General features: G+C 45.6%; 1 protein-coding gene across 8 annotated transcripts in view; it reads left to right on the top strand.

The window, feature by feature from the left end:
* The window catches only part of SIPA1L3 (signal induced proliferation associated 1 like 3), a 236,956-nt gene that overhangs the window by 42,448 nt on the left and 168,012 nt on the right, over nucleotides 1-26,496 (top strand). Inside the window, exon 2 of one of the 8 annotated variants that reach the window (XM_060288390.2) lies at nucleotides 26,339-26,429. The exons of 6 other annotated variants lie outside the window; for them this stretch is intronic. The gene's annotated coding sequence lies outside the window, so the exon portion shown is untranslated. Of the gene's footprint in view, nucleotides 1-26,338; nucleotides 26,457-26,496 lie in introns of all 8 variants that reach the window. One more of the 8 variants, XM_060288389.2, reaches the window with a different exon arrangement.

The raw sequence follows: 26,496 nt of genomic DNA, 5'->3' as shown, positions 1-26,496 counted from the left end.
TTTGTTGTTGAGAACATTTCAGATCATATATTGTAGCAATTCTGGATTCTGATCCCTCCTTCCACAGGCCATTGTTATTATTTTTTTAAGTTGTTTTGTTCTTTTTGTTCATTTAATGACTTTCATGGCTAATTCTTGGTGTCTCTTTCTCTCTTTCGTGGTACCGAGACTGATGGCTATGCTCTTAAAAAAAAAAAAAAAGTCTTACCTTAATTTTAATCTTTAGTTACTAGGGGTTGCCCTTGGTTCAGTATGATTTAGTGGTCAGCTAATGCTTGATCATAGGTTGTGCTGAAAAACCTTGAGCCAGTGGATCTCTGTGTGGGTTGGGGAATATTTTCAAAGTTCAAGCAGTCTATGAATTTGCCCCAGTTACTGCTTTATGCCTGGCCATCTGGTGTCTTCTTTGCACACTCTGAAGGGCTCGTGTTCAGCCACGCATATATGGATAGCTAAGGCCCTCTCTAGTCTCTTTGGAGATTGCATACAGCCTTGTATATATGTACATTCTTCCAGACCAGTAGGGATACACAGGAGCTTACCAAGGCCCAGTATGGCTGTCTCATTCTCTGCCTCTTCCTGTGAAATTTCTGGTTAGTCTGCAGGTCTGTTGCTTGCTCCAACCAGGTTGTAACCACAGTCCAGCTGTGATGGTAGTGTTTCCCATCAGTTTGCCACTGAGACTGCTGCTGTTTCAACAATGCCCAGGGGTGTGGGGTTTTGCCTTGCCCCGCTCCAATTCAGTCAGCCTCTCCAGCAGTGAAGTTTTCATAGCTTGCTCTGCTTTGGTTAAACTATAGCACAGATGGAGCATGTGATGGAAGTAACCTAAGTTAAACATCACATACTCCCACTCTTCTTACTCAGAGTTCAGCAGTTTTTCTTGAATAAATGCTTCTCAGGTTGTTGTATGCCTATGGGTGATTTCTAGTTTCCTCAAATATTGTATTTAATAGTTTTATCCATTTTTTTCATTGGTTTTTGGGAAAAGGAATTTTCTGAGCTCCTCATTTCACCACTCCAGAAGTTTGGTTGGCTCTTTTGACTTTTGATTTCCTCTTTAACTTAAGACATACCCAGAAGTATTTACAAATTTACAGATTTCAATTACGTAACCCTGGCTATACATTTTGATCCATTGGAGAACTTTTAAAATTGTTTTTGGTTTTTTACATTTTACTTTCTATCATGAAAAATTGCAAACATGTAGAAGTACAGCACATGTAATCTAATCATGACCGATCTTATTAATGTTCTGATTTCGCCTGCCCCCCCACCCATTATTTTGAAACAAGTGTTATACATCATATCCAAACCACAAATATTTCAGTATGTAGTTCTACAAAGAGAAGGGTCACTTTTTAAAAACATAACCAAAATACCATTATTACAACTAAAACAATTAATAGCAATTGCTTAATATCATCAAATAGATTTGGGGAACTTTGAAAAATAAGGTGCCCAGTCCAATGAAATCAGACCCTCTGTGGATGAGCATCAGGATATAGTATTAATCTCCCCAGGTAATTGTGACATGTCACTGAGGTTGAGAACCATTAAGTTCGATTTCTCTTTATCCTTTTCCAAAATTGTGTTCATTTCTAGTTTAAATGCATTAGGGTCAGTGTATTGTGATAGGAAAAATTCTCTTTGGGGGGAATTTGAGAATTTTCTTAACATAGGATCAGTTTTTATGAATATTCAGTGGGTATTTTATAAAGAATGAATCTCATCTGCTTTCTGGTAAAGCGTTTTATATCAGCCTTTGAAACCAAGTTGCTACCAACAAGGACCTACTGTGTAGCACAGGGAACTCTGCTCAGTATTCTGCAGTAACCTAAATGGGAAAAGAATTTGAAAAAGAATAGATACATACGTATGTATAACTGAATCACTTTGCTGTACACCTGAGACTAACACAACATTGTTAATCAACTATAATCCAATAGGAAAAAAAAAAACATGTTGCTGATTTGTGTTATTCAGATTCTCTCTAGCCTTATTTTTGGTCGATGTATCTATTGTCACTCTCCTGAAGCATGTGTGTATTTCCCACAGTGATCATGATTCTGTCAGTTCTTATATTTCTAATGGCTTCTGTTTTAAACGGTTAGATTCATATTTCCCTCATAACTTTTTGCCACGAAAAGTTGAGGCAAACAACAGCAGACTGTCTCCTACTCAGCCCCCAGTTCCTTCATTTCCAAATCCTTAATTGTAGTTGGAATGTTCTCTGATGTCGGTGTCATCAAATGTGTTGGGTGACATCAAATGCCATTTCAGTCCTTTTGTAATAGGCCCTGTCAATCCAAGGTTCATCTTAGGGTCCCAGCCTTTGACTGTGCCTCAGTATGTCTGGACATTGCCACCTCCTGCCCACCTCAAAAGCACCTGCCGCATTTCTGATCTTTGTGCGTGGTGGGCGCTTTGGGGAAATGTGCACATTAGAAGCAGCAAGCTGTGATTTAACACCTGATTTTGCATGGCTCGGGTGTGTGCTGGGCTAGCTCCTCACCCCCTCTGTTGTTACCATTTGGTCCATACACAGAGTCGTCGGCCCCCCACCCCACTCCCCTGCTGTGTGATCCACAGCTCACTGTTTTTCCCGAAATAAGTGCTAATTGGTTTTCAATTCCACTTGGAGTTTAAAAACTGCCCACTTCAGCCTTGTCCAGAAACACTGATCTGTTTGAAGAAATGCTCCTCAGGAGAAGGAATCAGCATTGCGGGGAGCTGGCAGCCTCTGCTCTTCCCAGCTTGCCACGGTGGCCATGGGCCTCTGCCAGTCACATGTGCCACCTGCTTAGGCTCAGCAAGGGATGTTTTGCAGAGACTTGCTCACAATGGCGAGGACAGGTTTGGACAGAGCTCCTTTTCCTCCATGTGTGGAGAGTGACCGGGCCTTGGTTTGTAGGCGCTGGAGGAATGTCATTCGACCAGCTTGGGGTGGTGGGTCGTGGACTCCTGATCTGGGATCCAGGAGCATTCCTGTGTCTTCTGGACAGCTCCTGCAAGAGGCTCACCTCCCTCCGCGTCCCCCATCTGGGGCCAGCTCCGTTCTCCGGTCTGCCGCGGAAGAGGCTGGATCGTGCCGTGCCAGCCATCTGCGGTGGGGAGGTGATTTTGATCCGCCTCCACCCTCCTCTCTAGTGTTTACTTCTGTGCAGAATACTGTCCAGGATTGCCCCACTTCTGTGCTGTTTCCAGAGGCCTGCACCTCTGCAACTGTTCTTTCATTCTTCTCATTCATCCAGGCTTTGCGGGGGCGGGGAGGCAGATGTCAGTCATGCAGATGGAGAACCGGAGGGCCTGGGGCTTTTCTAGACCCCAGGGTGGGGGATGGAGCAGTTCCCACAGGCCGGAGGAGCAGTGCAGTGGTTGGAAACATGGCCTCCCAAGGTAGAAGCCCTAGCACCTCCACCGCTCGCTGGGGAATTTGGTGCAGGTGACCATACCCCTCTGGGCCTCAGATTCCTCTTTACAGTATTAGTTTGCTCGAGCTGCCGTAACCAAGTACCATGAACTGGGTGGCTTAAACAACTAAAATGTATCCTCTCACAGTTCTAGAGGCTAGAAGTCCAAGACTGAGGTGTTGGCAGGGTTAATTGTTTCTGAGGAGCATGAGGAAGAATCTGTGCCATGCCTCCTCCTAGCTCCTGGTGCTTTGCTGGCAGTATTTGGTGTTCCCTGGCTTCTGGTGCATCACTTCGATCCGTCTTCATCTTCTCATGATGTTCTCCCTGAATGTATGTGTGTGTCCAAATTCCTCCTTCTTCTAAGGACACCAGTCATACTGGATTAGGGGCCCACCCTATTCCAGGATAACTTTATTCTAACTTAACCAGTTGTATCTACAACAACTCTATCTCCAAATAAGGTCACATTCTGAGATACTGTAGATTAGGACTTCAGCACATGAATTTTGGAGGGACACAGTTCAACCCATACCAGAAAAAAGCAGCATTAATACTACTACTCATGCACTAGGGTTGTTAGGTTATAAATTAAAGCACTTACTTCCTATTACATAGTAAGTGCTCAGTAAATGTTAGTCTTATTAATGGGCTCTGGTGACCTCATCTCTCAGTGAGACTATTAAGGTAGCCTCCTAATTGGCTCACTGCTTCTATTCTTGCTTCCTTGATTCATTCTCCAAATACAGAAATAAAGTCATGTTATACCCCATATGTAAACCCTTCAGTGGTTTCCCATTTCTAGTAGTCAGGAAATCAGGGTCGCAAGTGACAGAAAACCCAATCCAAACTGGCTTAGGGAAATTTAGAAATAATTGGCATGACATAATTGAAGTCCAAGGGCAATCTGCTTTAGGTGCAACTTGATCCAGAGCTCAAATCATGCTATTACCAATACTGAGTTTTTCTCCTTGATCTCTCAGTTGGTTCCTCTGAGCTGTTTTTACTCATAACAGTTCTGACACCAAATGTGTGGGTGTTTCCCTCATACCAACCAATTCTCCAACTCTCTGGACACTAACTGGGTGTCCAGAGATTCAATCGAGTTCTGAAAATAGCTTCCCCGGGGTTGGTGCAGACCCCACGGGTGAAGGGCTCAGTTCCACATCGCTGCCCTCACTTCAGATGCCAGGTGCAAGTCCCAGGTTGCCACCTGTCCTGCTGACCAACCAGCTATAAATTGGGGCTTCCAGTGGCCCTTTCCTCAGGTTTGATAATTTGCTAGAACAGCTCACAGAAGTCAGGAAAACACTGTGCTTATATTTACCCGTTTATTATAAAGAATACAACACAGGAAGAGCCAAATGGAAGGGATGCATGGGCCAGCACATGGGAGGAGGGGCACAGAGCTTCCATGATTTCTTGGCACCACACTCCCAGCGCCTCCACCTGTTCACCAGCCTGGAAGCTCTCCAGACCCGTTGTTTAGGGTTTTATGGAGAGCTTAGCATGTAGGTGCGGTTGATTAAATCATTGGCCTTTGGTGATTATCTCAACCTCCAGCCCCTCTCCCTTCCTGTAGGTCAAGGGGTGAGGCTGACAGTTCCAACCCTTTGATCGTGCCTTGGTCTTTCTAATGACTGACCCCCGTCCTGAAGCTCTCCAGGGGCCTCTCTCTCAGTCAAGAGTCACTTTATTAGTGTCAACTCACGTATAGTTACACATAGCACAAGTTGTGTTCCTATCACCCCTGTCATTCAGGAAATTCCAAGGGGTTTAGAAGCTCTGTGTCAGCAACTGGGGACAAAGACCAAATATATATTTATCACAGTTCCAGTCTTAAATTGGTTGTTCTCTGATAGTTATGATTACAACAACTCTAGCCTCAAATTATGAGGCTCAAGTTCAGCGGTAAAAGAGCTTTCTTGAGCCTTTTTTTTTTTTTTTGGTATGTGGGAATTTCTACAAAAGTTCTGAAGTTCACTATGAGCCAGCGTAGGTCATGTGAGCAAGTATTACCATCACCATGACCAGGGGAAGTTGGGACACCTTGATGGGCTTAGTCCTGGGTCAGGGCTAGAGCCCCACTGACATCTTCTGGCCTGAAAGTGGGGGCCACCTGGGCTCCAAGTGCAAATAAGGTGCTTTGTGGGAAAAGAGACAGTGGCTTCCAGTGGGGAACAAAGAACAGTTACCTACTAATTTACTCCTGTACTTAAAATAACTTTCAGAAATCCTTATTGTGGCCAGGACTTACCTGGCAGTCCAATGGTTAAGACTCAGCGCTTCCACTGCAGGGGCACGAGTTCAGTCCCTGGTCAGGGAACTAGGATCCTGCATGCCACGTGGTGCGGCAAAAAAAAAAAAAAAATTCCTCATCGTGGCCTACAAAGTGCCCCACGATGCAGCCCCTGCTGGCCTCATGGCATACCAGCCAGTCTTTCATTTAGTTTCTCAAACAAGTCAAGCTTTTCTGACCTCAGAGCCTTTGTATGTGCTCTTCCTTGTCCTTGAAATGCTTTTCCTGATGGCTTTTCTCCTAGCCTTCTTTTTCATCCCTTAGACTGCAGCTTAAATGGCAAGGCTTCTAAGAGGCCCTCCTTAGACCATCCTGAACCTAAACCAGGTCCCCTGTTATCCTCGCCTGGCAAACCTTCAGAGCAGTTATCATAATATTTAATTATATGTTATGTTTGCCTTCACATGTTTAATGTCTGTCTTCTCCACTGGGCTGTAAGTCCCAGCAGGTCAAGCCCAGGCCCATTTTTATTTCCACCCATTGCATCCCCAGTACATACTAGATGCTTCCAAACAAATCTTTATTAAATGAATATGGTTGAAGTGGAAAGGTTTACTCATTTAAAATTAGGATTAACCTGTTATTGGACTGAGTTCAATAACAATGAACTGACAGGAACAGGAAAAAATGACTGACCGGAAGTTTTTAAAAGCCTGGCAGTGAAATTTCAAAGTGGAAGTTTTACTAGTAGATTAAATGAAATGCCTGCTTCAGCCGTGTTTTTTATAGGCTTCTTGGTATTAATGATGCCCGAAGTGACCTTCCTTTTGGGGTCTTGGGGCCAGTTGAGGTGATATATCTCCTACCAATAAAAGCTTCACCACCGTTAACTAGAGAAGGATGATTAACACACATTTTTAATTAGCCTGTTAGTCATCTTGTATCTGAGGAGGTCAGGGAGTGGGAAGCTAAGGTCAGGCGTCTTAACACTTGGTTATTCAAATACCTTCAAGGAACTATCCCATGCTGCTGGCACTGACACCATCCTGAATCTCTGCAGGCCATCAGGGCTCCTGCAGTCAGAAGCCTTTTTCCAGGTGGGTCTGTTCTCTCCTAAAGCCACAGTCAGCCTCTCAGTGCAGAGTGGAGAGGTCACCAAACTGGCATGACAGCCAAGGTGGCTGAACCCTCCTTTTCTGCAGGAGGCAGGGGTGGGGACACTTGAGGTTGGGGGTGTGCATCTCATGGAAGAGTTAGTTTTGGCTAAGAGAGTTAGTCATCGAGTAAAAGCAAAAGTGCTGTAGAGTCAGATCACCTTGGACTTTCTCTTAAGATATCGGGTATTATTGGACAAAACTATAATTCAAAAAGATACATGCACCCCTATGTTCATAGCAGCACTGTTCACAATAGCCAAAACATGGAAACAATCTAAATGTCCCTCAAGATGAATGGATAAAGAAGATGTGGTACATACATACAATGGAATTCTACTCAGCCATGAAAAAGAACAAAGTAATGCCATTTGCAGCAACATGGATGCAACTAGAGATTATCATACTAAGTGAAATAAGTCAGAAAGAGAACGACAAATACCATATGATATCACTTATGCGTGGAATCTAAAATATGGCGCAAATGAACCTGTCTACAAAACAGAAACAGACTCACAGACATAGAGAACAGACTTGTGGTTGCCAAGGGGGAAGGGGGAGAGGGGTGGACTGGGAGTTTGGGGTTGGTAGATGCAAACTATTACATTTAGAATGGATAAACAACAAGGTCCTAATGTATAGCACAGGGAACTATATTCAATATCCTGCGATAAACCATAATGGAAAAGAAAATTTAATAAAGAATGTATGTATGTGTATCACTGAGTCACTTTGCTGTACAGCAGAGATTGGTACAACATGGTAAATCAACTCTACTTCAATTAAAAAAAAAAAAAAAAGGTGGTGGGTATTAGTTGAATGTAGGTTTGGCTGTTGTAACAGACCCAGAATAGCAGTGGCATCAACGAGAGAGCAAATGATTTCTCTCTCCTGAAACGTTTGACAGTGAGCAGCCCAGGGCCAACAAGGCAGCTCCATAGTCTTGGGGACCCAGGCTCTTGCCATCTTCTTGCTCCCCATTCCTGGGATTTTGCCCTCATCTCCATGGTCCAGAATGACTCTCCACCATCACCACGTGTACCTTGCAGCCCATGAGAAGGGAAGATGTAAGAGAAGAGGGTGCCTCCCCTTCTTCTTAAAGCAGGAGTTACTTCTGTTTTGAGAGAGAATTCACGTACCGTAAAAGTTACCCTTTTAAAATGTACAGTTCAGTGGTTTTTAGTGTATTCACAAGGTTGTGCAGTTATCTAATCTGGTTGCACAACATTTTCATCACCCCCAAAAAAGAAACTGTGACCCCATTTACTCCCCATTTCCCCCTCCTCTCAGCCCCTGGCAACCACTAATCTACTTTGTGTGTCTGTGGATTTACCTTTTCTGAACATTTCATGTAAACTTAATGATGAAATATATGGCCTTCTGTGTCTTCTGTGGCTTCTCTAACTTAGCATAATGTTTTCAAGTTTCATCCCTGTCGTAGCATGTATCAATACTTCATTCCTTTCTATGCCTGAATAGTATTCCATTGTACAGCTACACCATGTTCTGTTTATCCATTCATCAGTTGATGGACATTTGGGTTGTTTTCACTTTTTGGCTTTTATGAATAAGTAATGCTGCTGTGAATGTTTGTGTGCAAGTTTTTGCATGAGCATATTTTTCAGTTTTCTTGGATATATACCTAAGAGTGGAATTGCTGGGTCATGTAGTAACTATGTTTAACTTTTTGAAGAACAGAGCAGAGATTCTTAACATTTATGTGCCATGGACTCTGTGACATCGACTTCTCACCGTCATGTTTTCAGATTCATAAAATACATGGGATTACAAAGTAAACCAGTTGTGTTGAAATATAATTTTCGAAATAGGAAGATAACAAATTTGTGTTGCAGTGTGGCAAAACCCAGTGACAGGCCTAATAACTACATGATTTCAAAGTACTAAAGGGCATCGATACTATTTTGAGATGGTTGTAAGTACTCTAGTGTGATTTAAAAGAAAACCCTGTGATTTCTATTGTTGGTGACAAATTCACAGGTGTGAAAACTACTGTGGTTTGCCTATGTTAATAATGGAAGGAAATGCTGAATTTCAGTTAGAAGCTAGTGAAAAGAAAGAGGTAATTTCACCTCTCTAAATTAATGGAGCTCCTGAATTCTATCGCACTTCCAAGGGTTGATCCAGAAGTCGAATATACCTCTTCCACTCTGTCCTGTTGGGCTGAACTTAGTCACATGACCACACCTAGCTGCAAGGGAGGCAGGGAAATGCAGTCTTCATTCACATCAGCCATGTCTGGCTAAAATGTAGGAGTTCAGTTATTAAAGAAAAAAAGGAGAACGTGTATTGAGGGACAACAAAAACTATTACACTACACTCCCTACAGCCAATTTCTTGCCCCGGTTCAGAACATGCATTCTTCTTTCTGATGAGCACCTGCCAAAGGAGTTGGTTTGCCTTTAGAGGCCATGTTGTATGAAAAGTGTGCATCTTGAAACACCGGAATGCTGCTCAGAGTGGTGAGCTGCTCCGTAAGGAAGAGCTGAGCCTGCCTGAGGGAATAGCATATGCTTGACTCCCATCTCACATTCACACCAGAGCAAATGCTCATGAAGTGGAAGGCTGGACATCTGTTCCACCTTAATGATTTGTCCTTTGAAGGGGAGGAGGGGTCACTTGCATCATTAAGTATGTGTGAGGTAAATAAACATTTGATGCAACCCCTTGGTACCTCTTGACTGTGCCATAAGATGTGCAGTTGGCTTCTGAAATGGCTGGAAGTTGATGTTATATTGGAACGCTTGATTTTAGGTGTCAGAACTCATCTTAGATCACCCAGGGCAGAAGAGGGACTAATTTGTTGGCTCTGAATCCAAGGTCAGCAACAGAGAGTGCGGACAGCTTAGGCATCAAAGGTAGGAGATCACAGGACACGTGCGGCCCATTGGCAAGGTGACCTCCCATTATCTCGGTCGTAGGGGTAAAGAGCAGTGATGCTGCTCATGATAATGGTAACAGGTAGTCTTTACTGAGCGCTTACTGTGTGCCTAGCAGTGTTCATGGGTGAACTAGTTTTACAACAACCTTATGAGCTGGATCCTGCTGTATCCCCATTTTCCTGATGCACGGGGGTTAATTGGCCCGCGCAAGATCACATAGTTATTTATTTATGGCAGAGATGGGATTTGAACATAGAAGGTGTGGTTCTGGCCTGTGCTCTTAATTAACCCTATTGTCATGAGGACAGCAGGCGAAATGCAGGAGTAGAAAGCTTGAAATTCTGGACGGAGGAGCATGTTTACTTTCATGCTTTTGTTTCCCCCAGTATTTATTTTTATTCTGACTTTTGAGTTTCCATGGTGGCGCCACCACAGACTCCCTTCCCTCTGTTCCAGCGCCCAGTGGTGCATCCCCACTTCCTCAGCTCCACCACTCAAATGCTCAAGCGACTCTGTTGATCTCTGTCTCCCTCGGTTCTAGGCCAGCCCTTCACCCTGGTTTCAGTTTTAAGGGCCAGTGTTTTGCTGTCCTAGTTTTAAATGTGAATTTTTAAAAAGTGGTTGATTTGTTACTCAGCTAGTATTTCCAGGGGCCAGATCTGGGCCACCAGACACAGGTACATCATTAAGCAAGTCCCTGCCTTCATGGAATTGACAGTCTAGAGGGGGAGGCGAAAGACTCAGGCACTCAACAGATTACTTCACCAGCACTGATTGCCGCTGTGACAAATGCCATTAAGGAAAAACACAGGGAGCTCGGAGGGCATATGAACGTGTGGAACGCAGGTCCTGGGTCGGGGGAGGGCGGTAGGAGGGCTTCCTGAGGAGGCGCACGTCTGTCTGTGCCGAGGCCTAAAGCTGATCGGTGGTGAGTGGGCAGCATCCAGGCAGAGGAGAAGCAGACCACCTGCTGGGCGAACTGGAAAGCCCTGGACACTGGTCATAATCCTGGTCCCACTGGACTCTGAGGAGACTGCCTCCAAGCGAGGCCCCCCCACCTACAAGCAAGTCCTGCAGCCTATCCAGGCCCGGTTTCCTCATCTGTAAGATGGCAGTGACCTTGGTCATGGTGCCCACTTCATTGGTGGCTGTGAGGGTTAAATGAGTTGCTAGATGTAGGACGTTTAGAACAGCTCCTGGCATGTAGCAGGGGCTCTCTCCTTGTTAACAAGTAATGAAAACTTGTGTGTTGTGGGACTTAACAGCTAATAGAAAATCAGAGAACCCAGCCTAAGGCCAGAATCCAAGTTTGGAAAGAGCTGGACAGGGGCTACCAGACCGGGGACTTGGTGTGGGGCTCAGGGCTGCAGCCATTGGAAACCACTCCCAGGAGGCATTCAGCAGTGTGTGGGGTGGTTTTGGTCTCACAGTGAAGTGGCAGCGACACCACAGGAGTTTAGGACCTGGGGACCAAGGATGCTACAATGCAGAGGATTGGTCTAGTAACAAAGTTGTTCCACCCCATATGCCAGCAGCAGCCCCTTGGGGAGAGTTCTCCCCTAATGTTTCTCCTTGATTCTCCCCTTGCTCTCTGTTTCCTGTTGGGTTCTCCCCCTCCCTTCCCCCCCTCTCTCCCCGCTGTGGAAAGAGGCTGCTCTTGCAGCTGCAGGCTGCCCCCAAATGCCCTGACCACCAACCTCACCTCCTAAAATGTTTATAAGCTGCCCCTGCCCTGTAGCACTTGGAAGCATTTTCTGCCCATCTGGCAGAAAGTGTGAAACCAATTCCTGGTTTATCAATCAGGGTTCTTGGGTTGCAAGCAACAGAAACCAGCTTGGGCCACCTGCAGTAAAAGAGAAACCGGGGTCAAGCAGCCCTGGGGCACCTCGAGGTGGGTGTTCAGGGCCAGCCCAGGGGTAGAGGAGCCAGTGGAGAGTAGCAGTGAAAAGCTCTGACTCTGTAGCTGGCCTCCTGGGCATGAATCCCAACCTCACTACTAATTCATAAGTTCCCCAACCTTTCTGTGCCTCAGTTTGTCAGCTGTAAGATGGGGATAAGAATAGAAGGGTCGGGCTTCCCTGGTGGTGCAGTGGTTAAGAATCCGCCTGCCAATGCAGGGGACACGGGTTTGATCCCTGGTCTGGGAAGATCCCACATGCCGCGGAGCAGCTAAGCCCGTGTGCTACAACTACTGAGCCTGCGTTCTAGAGCCCTCATGCCACAACTACTGAAGCCCATGCGCCTAGAGTGTGTGCTCCACAACAAGAGAAGCCACCGCAATGAGAAGCCCGTGCACCACATCGAAGAGTAGCCTCGCTCGCTGCAACTAGAGAAAGCCCACACGCAGCAACAAAGACCCAACACAACCAAAAATAAATTTAAAAAATAAAATAAAATTTCCATCCTGTTGGGAAGAAGTCTCTTGATTCTCCCCTCAGCTTTTTTTTTAAAAAAAGCAGCTGATTGGCCTAAGCTTGTATTGTGTGGGTGGGCAGGGTCCCATGATTGACAGCCCTCTCCTCCCCAAGCTAGGAGGAAATGGGGAGGAACTGTTGTCCTAGGAAAAGTGGGCTGCTGTCACCTGAAGTTGGGGCACAGATAACAGGTAGGCCCAGACCCCAGGTGTCCTCCATGCTCAGTAATTTGACCCAATAAATGTTGTTATTTGCATGCTTTGTACCATGGCCCGTGCTAAGTACAGAGGACAGAGAAGGAACAATGATGTGCAAGATCTTTTCCTGACAGGTCTCAAAGTTCAGAGGGAAACAGCTGAAAAATGAGGGTCCTGGTTAAGACCAAGAGCTTAGAACAATGCCTGGCTCTTAGGAGGTCAGTATATATTTGTTGAATGAATAAACACACAGAGAAATGCAAGAGGTTTGCAGGAGCACACAACCAATGAGTCTACCCTCCCTCTGGTCTCATCAGTTGTTTTAAAAGAAGCCCATGTTTGCACCTGCAGCCCCTCCAGGGCAGGGTGCAGAGGGGTGTCTACCTGCATATCCTGGCACACTGTAGGCGTTTAATAAATGGGCACTGAGTGATCTCATGGGTGCACGGCCCTGCAGTCCACCCAGTGTGATAGTCAGGGACAGACCCTGGGTTGGGAAGCTGTCTGCTTTCTCTGCTGAACAGGATGTGCAGACGTGGCTCCAGGATGCATCTTTGTGGAATGTGGTTGCTAATACAAATGAGCTTCCTCACGTCACAAGGCATCCATTATGTGGACAGTTGGATGACTCGCTGTGGGACTGGGAGGCTCTTGAGGGGAATTTCATAGCCGCAGTCATGTTTCAGGCTTCCCTTCGGAGAAGGGCTTTTCCCCATGAATGACTCTTAATGAGAAAGATAATAATAGCCGGCACTTTCCAGGTGCCTGACACTGTGCAGAAGGCTTAACCCATGGAATCTCCCAACAGCCCATGAAGCCAATGCTAATATTATCCCCGTGTGCTGAGGCTCAGAGAGGGAAAATAACTTGCCTGTTGGGTTCACAGCAAGTGAGGAAAAGTTTGGGATTCTTATTCCAGAGCGTGGGCTCTTAACCCCGTACACAGCCTCCTTTCTCGTTTAAGTACTAACTTTATTTTATTTATTTATTTTTGGCCGCATCAGGTCTTAATTGTGGCATGCAGGATCTTTCGTTGCGGCAGGCGGGCTCTTCATTGCAGCACGCAGGCTTCTCTCTAGCTGTGGCGCGTGGGCTCAGTAGTTGTGGCGTGTGGGCTTAGTTGCCCTGCGGCATGTGGGATCTTAGTTCCCCGACCAGGGATTGAACCCCCGTCCTCTGCATTGGAAGGCAGATTCTTAACCACTGGATCACCAGCAAGTCCCAGTACTAACTTTAAAGCAATATTTCGTTAACTTGTATGTGGTACATTATTTAAGAATAAAAAAGTGAGCTTCCTTCCCATCTCTGAAACCTCCATAAAATTAGCCATTGTGACCTAACTCCTTCCAGAAATTCTCTGTGTATATACAACAAACATAAACAAGGTAGCTGTTTACACCAAGGGCAGCAGTCTGCAGCCTATCGGCCATTCGGCCCACCTCCTGTTTTGTTTTGTATTGTTTTTATTTTTTTATTTTATATTGGAGCATAGTTGATTAGCAGTGTTGTGTTAGCTTCAGGTATAGCAAAGTGATTCAGTTATGCATATACATATAACCTTTTTCAAATTCTTTTCCCATTTAGGTTCTTACAGAATATTGAGCAGAGTTCCCTGTGCTATACAATAGGTGTTGTTGGTTATCTATTTCGAATACAGCAGTGTGTACATGTCAGTCCCAAACTCCCAATCTATTCCCACCCCCCCCACACCGCCCTCCACTGCCTGTTTTTGTACGGCCCAGGAGCTAAGAATGGTTTTTTACATTTCTTAATGGTTAAAAAAAGAAATCAAAAGAATATTTTGTGACATGTAAAATTAGATGAACTTGGGGTTTCAGTGCCCATGAGTAAAGTCGTGTTGGAACACAGCCATGCTTATATTGCCAGGGCTGCTTTCACACTGCAGGGCAGAGTTGCGTACTTGAAGCAGAACCATGTGGTCCCCCCAAACTTAAAATATTTACTCTCTGGCCATTTACAGGAAAAGGTTTCTGATCCCTGCACGAGGCAGTGTGTCTTCGAGCTCTTTTCTTGTGCAGTAACTGTGTTCCCGTCCCCCTCACCCATTAATTTATTTCACGGAAACAGGCAAGCAGTGAGTGGGCTAAGCCCAGGTGTGTGGCTAGAGGTGGGTTGGATGGTGTGTCCACTCCCGCTCACTCTAAGCATTTCTCGGGCACCAGCTGCGTGGGAGGCCCCTGACTGGCAGCCCGAGCATGTCCAGGCTTGACCTCAGGAGTCCGCAGGCCACTGGGGGAGTCAGACATTATCAAGCAGTCCCACAGATGGATGTATTCAGGTCTGCGGTCACAGACCACCTCTGACTCTCTGCCCATCACTTCTGCCTGGTTTTTATTTGTGACACTTTTAAAAAAGTAGGTCATACGTCTGTATGCTTCAAAAGTCAATTCTGTGTGCATGCCTCTGTGTGTGAGTGCGCATGTGTAGATGTACACACTGAGCAGCTCTCCTACCCCTTTCCCTGCCCACCTTGTTCTCCACCCCTTAAGTAATCATTTGTATTAGTCTCTTGCATATCCTTTTAAGGTTTCCTTATGCAAATACGAATGTCTATTTTTATCTTCCCCTCCTTTCTTATACAAAATGCACCCTACTCCACACCCTGTCCTGCACTTTGCTTTTTTTTTTTTTTTTAACTTACCGGCACAACCTGAGATCTCTCGTTATCCAGCCCAGTGGCTAAACACTGAAGGATGGGTAGGAGTTAATTAAGGGAGAGGGAAAGATGTGTACCAGGGCAAGGGGGGCATGAGGAAGAGCATTCTAGGCCAGGAGAACAGTGTGTGTCGAGGTCCTGGGGAGTGTGGCTTCCTCCAGAGCAGAGAGGAGGCCTGTGAGACTACAGCAAGAGGGGAGGGGCCTACTCTAGCTGCAAGGGCCTGATGGTCAAGGGAGGGACTGTGGCCTTGATTCTGGGAGCACCTGGGTGTGGGGTTCTGCTCTGTTTCCTTTGATGCCCTGCTTTTCTCTGGGGCCAAGTACACATGGCCTTTATCACACATGGCCAAGGAGAGGCCAAGAATGTCCTTGAGAACAGGTTACTGAGTGTGGTTAATAATGAAAGAAAATGTCTCCTGCCAGCTGTTTCCAGGAGGCGTGATCTGGTGTCCAGGGGTTTACAGTCCTGTACCTCCGACCTCCATGGTCCTTAACAATCAATCATGTGACAGAGGTCAAGTCCAATCACCTCTCAGCTTTTCAGTGGACATGGTCATGGTGTGTTTGGAGGGTAACACACACTGGGCTTGGTTCTAAGGTTGCCACATAGTAGTGGCTCAGTATGTGGTAGTGATAGCTTCGATTATTTTTACAGGGCTGCCTCAGGCTCAAACTTCGTTAGTGTAGCTCACAGTGAAGACTTTTGATTAGGAAGCCTGGTCACCTGGGTTCTAGTAGCCCCTCTACATTTACTGTCTCTGTTGGGCAGGTTACTTAAACTCTTTGTACTTGATTTTGGTCATCTATAAATGAAGATGGTAATACCTGCTTTTTGGTCCTGTGCTAAGGATGAAATGAGGTAACATTTGTATTGCACTTAAAATAGTGCACAGCAAGTAGTGACATCAGGGGATGCCAGCTATTATTATCACATTACTGTACACCCTCTGCTTTCCATCCGGAGGTCTGTCCACTGTATACTCAGGGGAACTTGATGTCAGTGATGGCCGTACCACCACCATTTCAGGAGAGCAGTTCCCTTCATTTGCAGTAACATCTTTTCCAAAGAACATCTGCAGATACCTGGAGAAAAGGAATGTCCGTTTAGTCAGGAATGATAATTCCACCAGGCTTCCCTTTATGTTATTGGCCATATAAAGTCACGTGACCACTCTTAACTGCAAGGAGGGCTGGGAAATAGTTTCCTAATTGTCTCTCCCAGTAGAATACAAATAACATAATCACAGACATGCTCAGTGAATATTTGCAAGCATATAAACTCATTTACCAATCTAGCCATCATGAGGCATCCCAGCATTTTACACGTGTCCGTGTTGTGGTCAGTTTGCAGAAAGTGACCCGTGGAATGTGGCAAAACAGCTGGCCCCCAATCTAAAGTGCTGGAAGGAGGCTTGTGAGGGACACAGTTTTAAAGCCTCCTGAGTTGTATCTATCTAATCAGGGAAATAATTATACCTCCTAGACCAAAGTCGAGGGGCAGGCTCTGGGAACTGGGCCCAGAGCAGCCAGAGAAAGGCTGCAGAACCGGTTTCTTAAATTTATGGTTGCCAAGGGGGGAAAGCGGGGGAGGGACAAATTGGGAGATTGGGATTGACGTATACAGGCTACTGTATATAAAATAGATAACTAATAAGAACCTACTGTATAGCACAGGGAACCCTAAATACTCTGAATTTGAAAGAATCTAAAAAAGACTGATATATGTATAACTGATTCACTTTGCTGGACAGCAGAAACTAACACAACATTGTAAATCAACTATACTCCAATTAAAAACAAAAACAAAAACTGGTTTCTTGGGGCAGGTCTGTTTACCCGCTTGTCTGATTCCTAGTGAACAATCCCATTGGCTCCCAGAGGCCTCCCACATCGGTTCCTCCCTTGGGCTGGACCTCTCTTTGCAGATGACTAAGCCCCCTGGGGCCGCGGAGTGCCTACTGTGTGTCTGGTGCTGTCCGAAGTGCTGGAGATAAAATAATAGGTAACATTTACTGGGTGCTCACCGTATGCCAGGCATTGCAGGTGCTTCACTCATTTAATCTTCTCAGTAGCCCCATGAGGTGGGTCTTGTGTTAGGCCCATTACAGATGTGTAAAAAATAAAGTTTGTTTGTTTGTTTTTTCCTTTATTAAAGTATAGTTGATTTATGATATTGTGTTAGTTTCAGGTATACAGCAAAGTGATTCAGTTATTTCAGATTCTTTTCCCTTATAGATTATTACAAGATATTGAGTATAGTTTTCTGTGCTATACAGTGGGTCCTTGTTTGTTATCTGTTTTATGTATAGTAGTATGTATATGTTAATCCCAAACTCCTAATTTATCTCTGCCTCCCGTTTCCCCCTTAGGTAACCATACATTTGTTTTCTATGTCTGTGAGTCTATTTCTGTTTTATAAATAAGTTCATTCCTATCATTTTTTTAAGATTAAGTTTGGGGTTTTTTAATTGAGATATAGTTGATATAACATTACATTAGTTTCAGATGTACAATGTAGTGATTTGATACTTGTATATATTGCAAAATGATCCTCAAGTCTTTATTTAAAAACCCTTATTTTACATAATGCTCAATGTTTTAAAATTATATTTGTTATCTCACAATAACATAAGCCTTTTCAATGATGGCTTATTTTGTTAGATTGATTTTTTAAAAAATAAACTTTTAATTTAAAAAATTAATTAATTAAATTTTGGCTGCGCTGGGTCTTTGTTGCTTCATGAGGGCTTTCTCTAGTTGCGGCGAGCAGGGGCTACTCTTCGTTGCAGTGCATGGGCTTCTCATTGCGATGGCTTCTCTTGTTGCAGAGCATGGGCTCTAGGCGCGTGGGCTTCAGTAGTTGTGGCACATGGGCTCAGTAGTTGTGGTGCATGGGCTTAATTGCTCCGCAGCATGTGGGATCTTCCTGAGCCAGGGTTCAAACCCGTGTCCCCTGCATTGGCAGGTAGATTCTTAACCACTGTGCCTCCAGGGAAGCCCCTCTCCTATTTTATCTTCTAAGAGTTTCATAGTTTTTCATTTTACATTTAGGTCTGTGACCCATTTTGAGTTTACTTTTGTGAAAGGTGTAAGCTCTGTGTCTAGATTTTTTTTTTTTGCATGTGGATGTCCAACTATTCTAACACCATTTGTTGAAAAGATTATCTTTGCTCCATTGTATTGCCTTTGGTCCTTTATCAAAGATCAGTTGACTGTATTTATGTGCATCTATTTCTGGGCTTTCCATTCTGTTCTGTTAATCTATTTATCTATTCTTCAGCCAATACCACACTGTCTTGACTATTGTAGCTTTGTAGGGAGTCTTGAAGTCAGTTAGTGTCAGTCTTCCCACTTTGTTCTTCTCCTTCAGTATTGTGTTGGCTCTCCTGGGTCTTTTGCCTCTCCATATAAACTTTTGAATCAATTTGTCAATATCCATAAAATAATTTGCTGAGATTATGTAGAATCTATAAATCAAGCTAGGAAGGACTGATATCTTGACCATATTGAAGCTTACTGTTTATGAACATGGAATATCTCTCTCCTTATTTAGTTCTTTGATATCTTTCATCAGAATTTTGTAGTTTTTCTCATATAGCGTTCTTTTTTTAAAAAAAATACATTTATTTATTTATTTTTGGCTGCATTGGGTCTTCGTTGCTTCACGTGGGGTTTCTCTAGTTGCGGCGAGCAGGGGCTAATCTTGGTTGCGGTGTGTGGGCTTCTCGTTGCGGTGGCTTCTCTTGTTGCAGAGCATGGGCTCTAGGCACGTGGACTTCAGTAGTTGTGGCACACGGGCTTAGTAGTTGTGTCTCACGGGCTCTAGAGCGCAGGCTCAGTAGTTGTGGCGCACAGGCTTAGTTGCTCCGCAGCATGTGGGATCTTCCTGGACCAGAGCTCGAACCTGTGTCGCCTGCATTGGCAGGCGGATTCTTAACCACTGTGCCACCAGGGAAGCCCTCATATAGCACTCTTATATGTATTTTATTATATCTTTACCTAAGTATTTCATTTTGGGTGGTGCTAATGTAAATGATAATTGTGCTTTTTTTGTTTGTTCTTTTGGTGCTTTGGGTCTTCGTTGCTGCATGCAGGCTTTCTCTAGTTGTGGTGAGCGGGGGCTACTCTTCATTTTGGTGCATGGGCTTCTCGTGGCAGTGGCTTCTCTTGTTGGGGAGCACGGGCTCTAGGCATGCGGGCTTCAGTAGTTGTGACACACAGGCTCAGTAGTTGTGGCTCATGAGCTCTAGAGTACAATCTCGGTAGTTGTGGCACACGGGCTTAGTTGCTCCGCGGCATGTGGGATCTTCCCGGACCGGGTGTCGAACCAGTGTCCCCTGCATTGGCAGGAGGACCACTGCACCACCAGGGAAGTCCCGATAATTGTCTTTTTAATTTCAGATTCCACTTGTCAGTTGCTGGTATATAGGAAAGTGATTGACTTTTTTATATTAACTTTATATCCTGCAACCTTGCTATAATCACTTCCAGGAGGTCGTTTTTTCCCCCCTCAATTCTTTAGGATTTTTGACATATGATCATGTCATCTGCAAACAAAGGCAGTTTTGCTTCTTCCTTCCTAATCTGTATTTTTAAAATTTCCTTTTCTTGTCTTATTACATTAGCTAGGACTGCCAATACAATGTTGAAAAGCAGTGGTGAGAAGGGACATCCTTGTCTTGTTCCTGATCTTAGTGGCAAAGCTTTGAGTTTCTCACTATTAAGTATGATGTTATGAAATTGACTTTTCTCTCATTTGTCCCCCTAAGCCAAACATTTGGAGGGTGGGGGTGTTGCATCTACTTCCCTTAGCCCAATCCTGACCATGTAATCGGTTTTAAAAACATGTCAATGAATGAGTAAATAAATGACTCTAGTGGTACAACGAACAGCTAAACAGAACTTACTTGCAATATTTTCTGGGCAGATGTCAAATCAGAGTTAGATAGGCAGTGGAGGGTAGTGATTGTCAATAGAGTTTGGAGCCATGGGCTGGTGTTCAAATCTGTAGTTGTGAGGTTTAAATAAATTGGAATTTTAAAGTGTCTGGAAAACAGGCACATGTGTGAGAGTTACCTACTGCTGTTAGGTGTTATGTGGTAGTTTTGACTGTGAAGAATAGTTGAGTCTTAGCTTCAGGTGTGTAGAGAGACAAGCTCAATTCCAGGGGAGATGAAGTTCAACTCATGAGCCTGAGAACAAGTGATTTCAGCCAAAAATGGCTGCTTGGCACTGATGTGGAATTGTAAATCCAGCCCTGATCAACATGTTTGCTTAGTACAGGTATGATTAGAGTTGGAATTTTTGGAGTTGTGTTCTTTGTGGGAGAAGTTGGGAGAAAGACACAGCCTGGCTGAATCTCCTGAGAACAGTGAGTCACTTTCCCAGATGCCCTGTCATTCCAGTCTTAGGGAGCACTGCCATACACCCTGTGCAGCATGGGGCAGGGCAGTGGGTAAGGGCTCTGCACTGTATTCAGTCCTTGCTAAAGTGTGACCTTGGGCAAGTGACATAGCCTTTCCAAGCTTCGGTGTCCGTCTCTGCAAAACAACGAGAAAAACAAGATACTACATCTCAAGCCTATTAATGAACTTTGAACTAGTAAAGCACCTTGCACAGTTTCTGACACGTAGTAAGTACACATTAAATGTTAGCCGCAGTACTGTTATTATAATTGTAATTGTTACTATCATGCTTTAAATTGCTGTGGAACATGGCTGGTCTGCTGTTCCACAAATATCTCCTATGCAGGCCACTCTGTAGCAAACCAGAGTGTCGTAGTCTTGGTGAACCCGGAAGAAGATAATAGTTATTTATTTCATTAACCTGAATAGAAATAAAGATTCATGTATTCATTCAACAAATATATATATATATATATGCCTTCTACTCCACGCCAAGCACTGTTGTAAGGTTGTAAGCCCCAAGTACACAGTGGACAAGACAGGCCCAGTCCCTGCCCTCCTGGAGTGCAAGGTCCGGTGGGGGAGACAGACTAAAAATAAACAGTGTATATCAGAGGTGATTGGTAGCGCTAAACTAAACTGAAGCAGGATACTGAGATGTGAGCGGTGGTAGGAGGGCTACCTTGGCTAGTGGGGTCAGGAAGATGTCATTTGATCTGAGACTTGAAGGATAAAAAGGTGCCAGCCATGCAAAGAGGTGAAGAAAGAAGATGCCTGGCAGAGAGAACAGCAAGTGCAAAGGCCCTGAGGTGGGAATGAGCTTGGCAAGTTGTAGGAAAAGAAAGGAGGCTGTCCTGGCTTCAGTTAGGTGAACAAGGGTGAGAATGTGTGGGAGGGATTTGTAGGCCCTGAGTTTCCTCCCTGAAGCCTGTGCTTTCTTCCATCCCTGGGAGTGTTTAAAGAGAAGGGCTGTGGAGGGCTGACTTCAGCACCTAGAAGGAGGCATGCGGGGACCAGAGGCCTGGCCCCTGCCTCACTCTCACCGACGTTCTCAAAGCCCTAACCCAGGGATTTCAGGCCATGAGGAAGAGACCCTTTGCCCCACGGCTGAGTTCTCCGACTTCCCAGCCAAGAATGCGGTTTGCATTTTTTTTTGTCTCAAAGGTGGCCTAGCTGTGCTGTTGTGCACAGCAAAGTCTCAGCGCTGTGTGCCGGAAGCCCACTTTCTTCTTCCGCAAAGGAGGACAGCTGAAAGCTAGCTGCCCTGGAGAAGTGCCAGGAAGCAACCTGGCCACACCGAGCCTGCTTCTTGGGGATGTGGGGGATTCTTTGTACTGACGGTGAGGAAGGTATTAAAGCCCCAGGTCTTGGTGGGAGAGACCAGAGCAGCAGGGAGGAGCCTAGACTCTGGGATTCCGCTCTGGCTTCACCACCTACCAGCTGTGTGACCTTTGGGCAAGGAGCTCACCTGTGCCTTGCCTTAGCTTTCTCATCTGTAGAATAGGGAAAATAGCTCCTATGCTTAGAAACGTGCACACAGGAAGTGCTGGCTATCATTATCATTACTTTCCGATTTGAAATCACAGTGAGATAAGTTCCTCTTCCTTCTAGTTTCTTGTGAACAGTTAAGACGCTTGGATTTACTCCTGTTTCTCCACATAGGCCTAGTTCTTGCCCAGGAGCTTGGCGTCTGGCAGACAGCCAGGCTCTGGGTGCCAAAAGCGCCGCTGCTTCTGGGGGACAGGTTATTCAATGCCAGGAAGCTGAGAGTTGATAGGGTGTTTGTCACCAGGGGTCAGGGGTTGTGTGGCGCCTCTACAGGGTGACTGCTCCTACCTGCCAGGGAGAAAAGACTGCTTCCTCCAGGGCAGTGCTTCTGTGCTTCTCAACCCTGAGACTGAGTTGTTATTGAATTGGGAAGGTGGAGCTGGACTATTAAAACCTAACCCGCCCCCCCCAAAAAAAAACTTCCCCAGGACTTCCCCCGCCCCCCACCATGTGAAGGGCCTGAGGCTCAAGCAGGGAGAATCTTTTCAGTGCTCCCTAAGGTGCCACCAGGATTTCCAATCACTGAATGTACCTGGGAATCTTGTTAAAATGCAGATTCTGATTCAGCAGGTCTGGGGAGGGGCGAGTGTCTGCATTTCTAAGGTGCTCCCAGGTGTTATTGATGCCGCTGCTCCCTGGACCACAACTCTGAGGTTCAAGAGTCTAGAAGTTGGCGTCACAGCCTGCAGAATCTCAGACCCCCACACAGAATCCCAGTCTGCATTTTTACCGACTCCCCTGGTGATTCAACCTTCTTTACAGTTTGAGAGCCTAGACCCAGGGTTGCTCAGCTTCGACACTGTCGACCGTTGAGGGCAGATCATTCTTTGTTGTAGGGCTGTCCTGTGCATCGTGGAACAGTTAGCAGCATCCCTGGCCACTACCCATGAGACGCCAGTAGCAGCCCCCCACCGCCAGCCATGATATTCAAAAATGCAACTGTCCCTGGGGTAGGGGTGGCGAAATTGCCCTCAGAAGCAAACCAGTGGCCTAAAGCCCTCAAGCTTAGCCATGCCTGGGAATCTCTGGGCCAGGTGGGCACACAGGTGTGTGTCCAGGCCCCGCAGCAGAGGTCATGGCTGCTGTAGTTCTGGGTGGGGTCAGAATTCGTACGAAGAATAAACACACAAACCTCCAAGCAAGCCAAATAATTGTAAGTGGACCATAATTACTGCTGTCTCACAGCTGGTCAGCAGGAGCCAAGAGCCCTACCCCAACTCTAGGCGACTGTGCCCTTTGCCACCAGCAGGCCAGTGGGCTCCTTTGAGAGAATCTGCTTTTTTAAAAAATATGTAGCTGGTGGGTAATCACAGCGTCTTAGAGGCCGGGTGGAAATCTCTGCCCTCGCAGTGGGTGTGAATGTGCTTAACTGGGCCACTCTTAACTACAGTAGCAAACACTTATGTAGCTCTTAGCACCAGGCCCTACTCTAAGTGTTTTTTTTTTTTTTTTTGCGTTACGTGGGCCTCTCACTGTCGTGGCCTCTCCCGCTGCGGAGCACAGGCTCCGGACGCGCAGGCTCAGCGGCCATGGCTCACGGGCCCAGCCGCTCCGCGGCACGTGGGATCTTCCCGGACCGGGGCACGAACCCGTGTCCCCTACATCGGCAGGCGGACTCTCAACCACTGCACCACCAGGGAAGCCCCCTAAGTGTTTTTAAATCCCCACAACAACCCATGACATTGGTACCATTATTATCCCCTTTTTCCAGATGAGGAACTAAGACACAGAGAGGGGAGATAACTTGTCTGAGGTCCCACAGCTGGTAAGTGGCAAAGTTGGGATTTGTACCCAGGCCATCTGGTTTCAGAGTCCTTGCTCTTAAGCACCCTGTGGACATATCGGGAGGTTGGACAGGACTGAGATTGCTCACTGCTTGATCTCTCTGGGGATGTGAGAAAGGCCCTGCCAGTGCAGCAAGGAGCAGTCCCAATTCCAGACCTTCAGGAAAGAAACAGCTCCCCACGTCCCCAGAACAAAGGCCGTGGAGTACACCTGAAACTAGCACAACATTGTTAATCAACTATACTCCAATATAAAATAAAAATTAAAAAAAAAGAAAATTAATAGGAAAAAGTCAGGCAAGATTATTCATTAAAAAAGAGAGAAGGCTTAAAGAAAATTAAAAAGCAAAAAAGAACACAAGTATAGATGCTGCAGAGATTAAACATATATTGTGAATAACTTTATGCCAATCAAGCTCAGAATTCACAGGAAACAGATCCACTCCTAGAGAGAGAAAACTTACCCAAAATTACTCTGTAGAAATAACAAACTGAATAGTACTAAAATAATTAACAAAAATTAATTAGACACTGATGGTTGTACAACATTGTGAATGTGGTTAATGCCACTGAATTGTATGTTTAAAAGTCATTACATTGCAAATTATATGTTATATATATTTTACTACAATTTAAAAAAATGTAAAAAAATAAAACCCTCAATCTAGAAGACAACAACAACAACAACAAAGGCCGTGGAGAAGACTTAAGGGCAGGGCTGGGGAGAGAGCATTGTCACTGGCCAGTCATCTTCATCCTGGAAAGCCCTAGCCTGGCTGCTGGGCCCCACCTGCACCTGAGTTCAGTGGGCTCATTACTGAGAAGGGGGAACAGCGCAGAGCAGCAGTTACCGGGCGGTGTGCAGCTGCCGAGCTGTATCCTGCCCTCGGAATTGACCAGGGCTCCCTGGCACTGTGATGCCCTGTAGCAGAGATGACAGTCCACCGTGATTTCTTGGAATTAGAGACTGATTTCTCTTAGGGGGCTTGCTGAAAACGGTGGAGATTTGGGACGTTTGGAATTTGGGTGTGAGGCTGCAGAGGCTTTCAGCTAATGGCTTTGGAGTCACACTGTAGGCACTAGGCTCTTTGTTTTTATTTATTTTTATTTTATTATTATTTTTTTTTAATTATTTTTTTGCGGTACGCGGGCCTCTCACTGCTGTGGCCTCTCCCGTTGCGGAGCACAGGCTCCGGACGCGCAGGCTCAGCGGCCATGGCTCACGTGCCCAGCCGTTCCGCGGCACGTGGGATCTTCCCGGACCAGGGGCACGAACCCATGTCCCCTGCATCGGCAGGCGGACTCTCAACCACTGCACCACCAGGGAAGCCCTATTTTTAAAATATTTCTTTATTTCCTTATTTCTTTGGCTGTGCCACGTCTTAGTTGCAGCTTCAGCCTCTATGGAGCCACATTTGTTCATCCTAAAACAAGGATTATGCTAGTCCCTACTTCATAATGATGCTGTGAGCATTCGGTGAGCCAGAACCTGTGAGGCAGTTAGCACAGGGCCTGGTGCTCATAGCCCCACAAGCATTAGCTATCATGATTTAATTATCAATCAAGAAAGGGCCTGAGGCCTAGCAACCAGGGGAGGAGAAAACCTTGCACAGAATAATGTTATGAATGTGCCGGTTTTAGAAAACTCCACTTTGGTCAGCCAGCTTCCCTTTAGGCACAAGAGACAGTGACATGAGGCTCTGTCTGGTTGTGTCAGGGACTCTTTTCCTCCTTTGAGAGGAGAGTTGGCCTCTTGGGGCTGAATAACTTGAGCTAAAAGGGGACGTGAGGAAGCCGGGGAGTGGAGGTGCACCAGGGCCTCAGGCCCGAGTTCCACTCCGGTTCCCTTATGTGCTGGCTGCTTGGGCAGTTATGCAGGGCGAGGGTGAGCGTGGGGATTGGCCAGCCTGGATTCCAGCTCCTAGCTGCATGACTTTAGGCAAATTCCTCAATGTCAGTGTTCAGTCGGCACAGAGCTTGGTCAGCGCTGGCTGTTCTGGGGGCAGCAGGGTAGTGAGGAGGTTAGGAGGGTGGGCCCCTGGGTTAGTCACCTGGATTCAACCCCGGCTGTGTCACATCCACACTGGGGGACCTTGAGCAAGTGACTTAATCCCTTCTGAACCTCAGTTTCCTCATCTGTGAACTGAGGGTGATACTGCTTTACATGGGGCCATGTGAGGATCATGCGTTTTTCTATATAAAGTCCTTAAAGCAGTACGTAGCGCAGGGAAAGTCTTTAGTGCACATTGGCTATTATTATTATTATTATTAAAAACCCATCCTGGAAGACAATGTAAGTGAAAAGTATGAACCATGGATCTATTCCAGGGGGACAGAGCCCGAATGAGGGAGTTTGGGAGAGATCTCAGCCTCCAGAGGGGTTGTTTACAGCTAGCATTGGAGCTTTTGTGTTTCTAGAATGTAAGTGAAAGAATGTGCAAAGGAAAGGGGAGCGGGGTAGGAGCTGCTGACTAGCAATGATGTCCTATTGCCATAGGGACAGGTTTCCCAAAGTCAGATCATTCCACTAGATAATTTGAGGTGGTGGTATGAATAAACACCTTACACATTTTAATAGCTGTACTTTTATTTTCATGTGTAACAGGAAAAGAATTTCAATAGCTCGTCAAACCCAGTATCCCATGGCTGTTTCTGCTTTGGATGAAGCTAACGATGGTATGCAAGCCAAAATAAAAGTGAGTGCAGTTAAAGAAAAATGCAAAGTAAGTCATATTACAGGTGGTCTGAGGATATGGCAAAAAT

Source organism: Globicephala melas, chromosome 19 (assembly GCF_963455315.2).
Source record: "Globicephala melas chromosome 19, mGloMel1.2, whole genome shotgun sequence".
NCBI classification, from domain to species: Eukaryota; Metazoa; Chordata; class Mammalia; order Artiodactyla; family Delphinidae; genus Globicephala; species Globicephala melas.
Note: the sequence above shows the minus strand (reverse complement) of the source record. Positions and strands in the feature narration are given on the sequence as shown.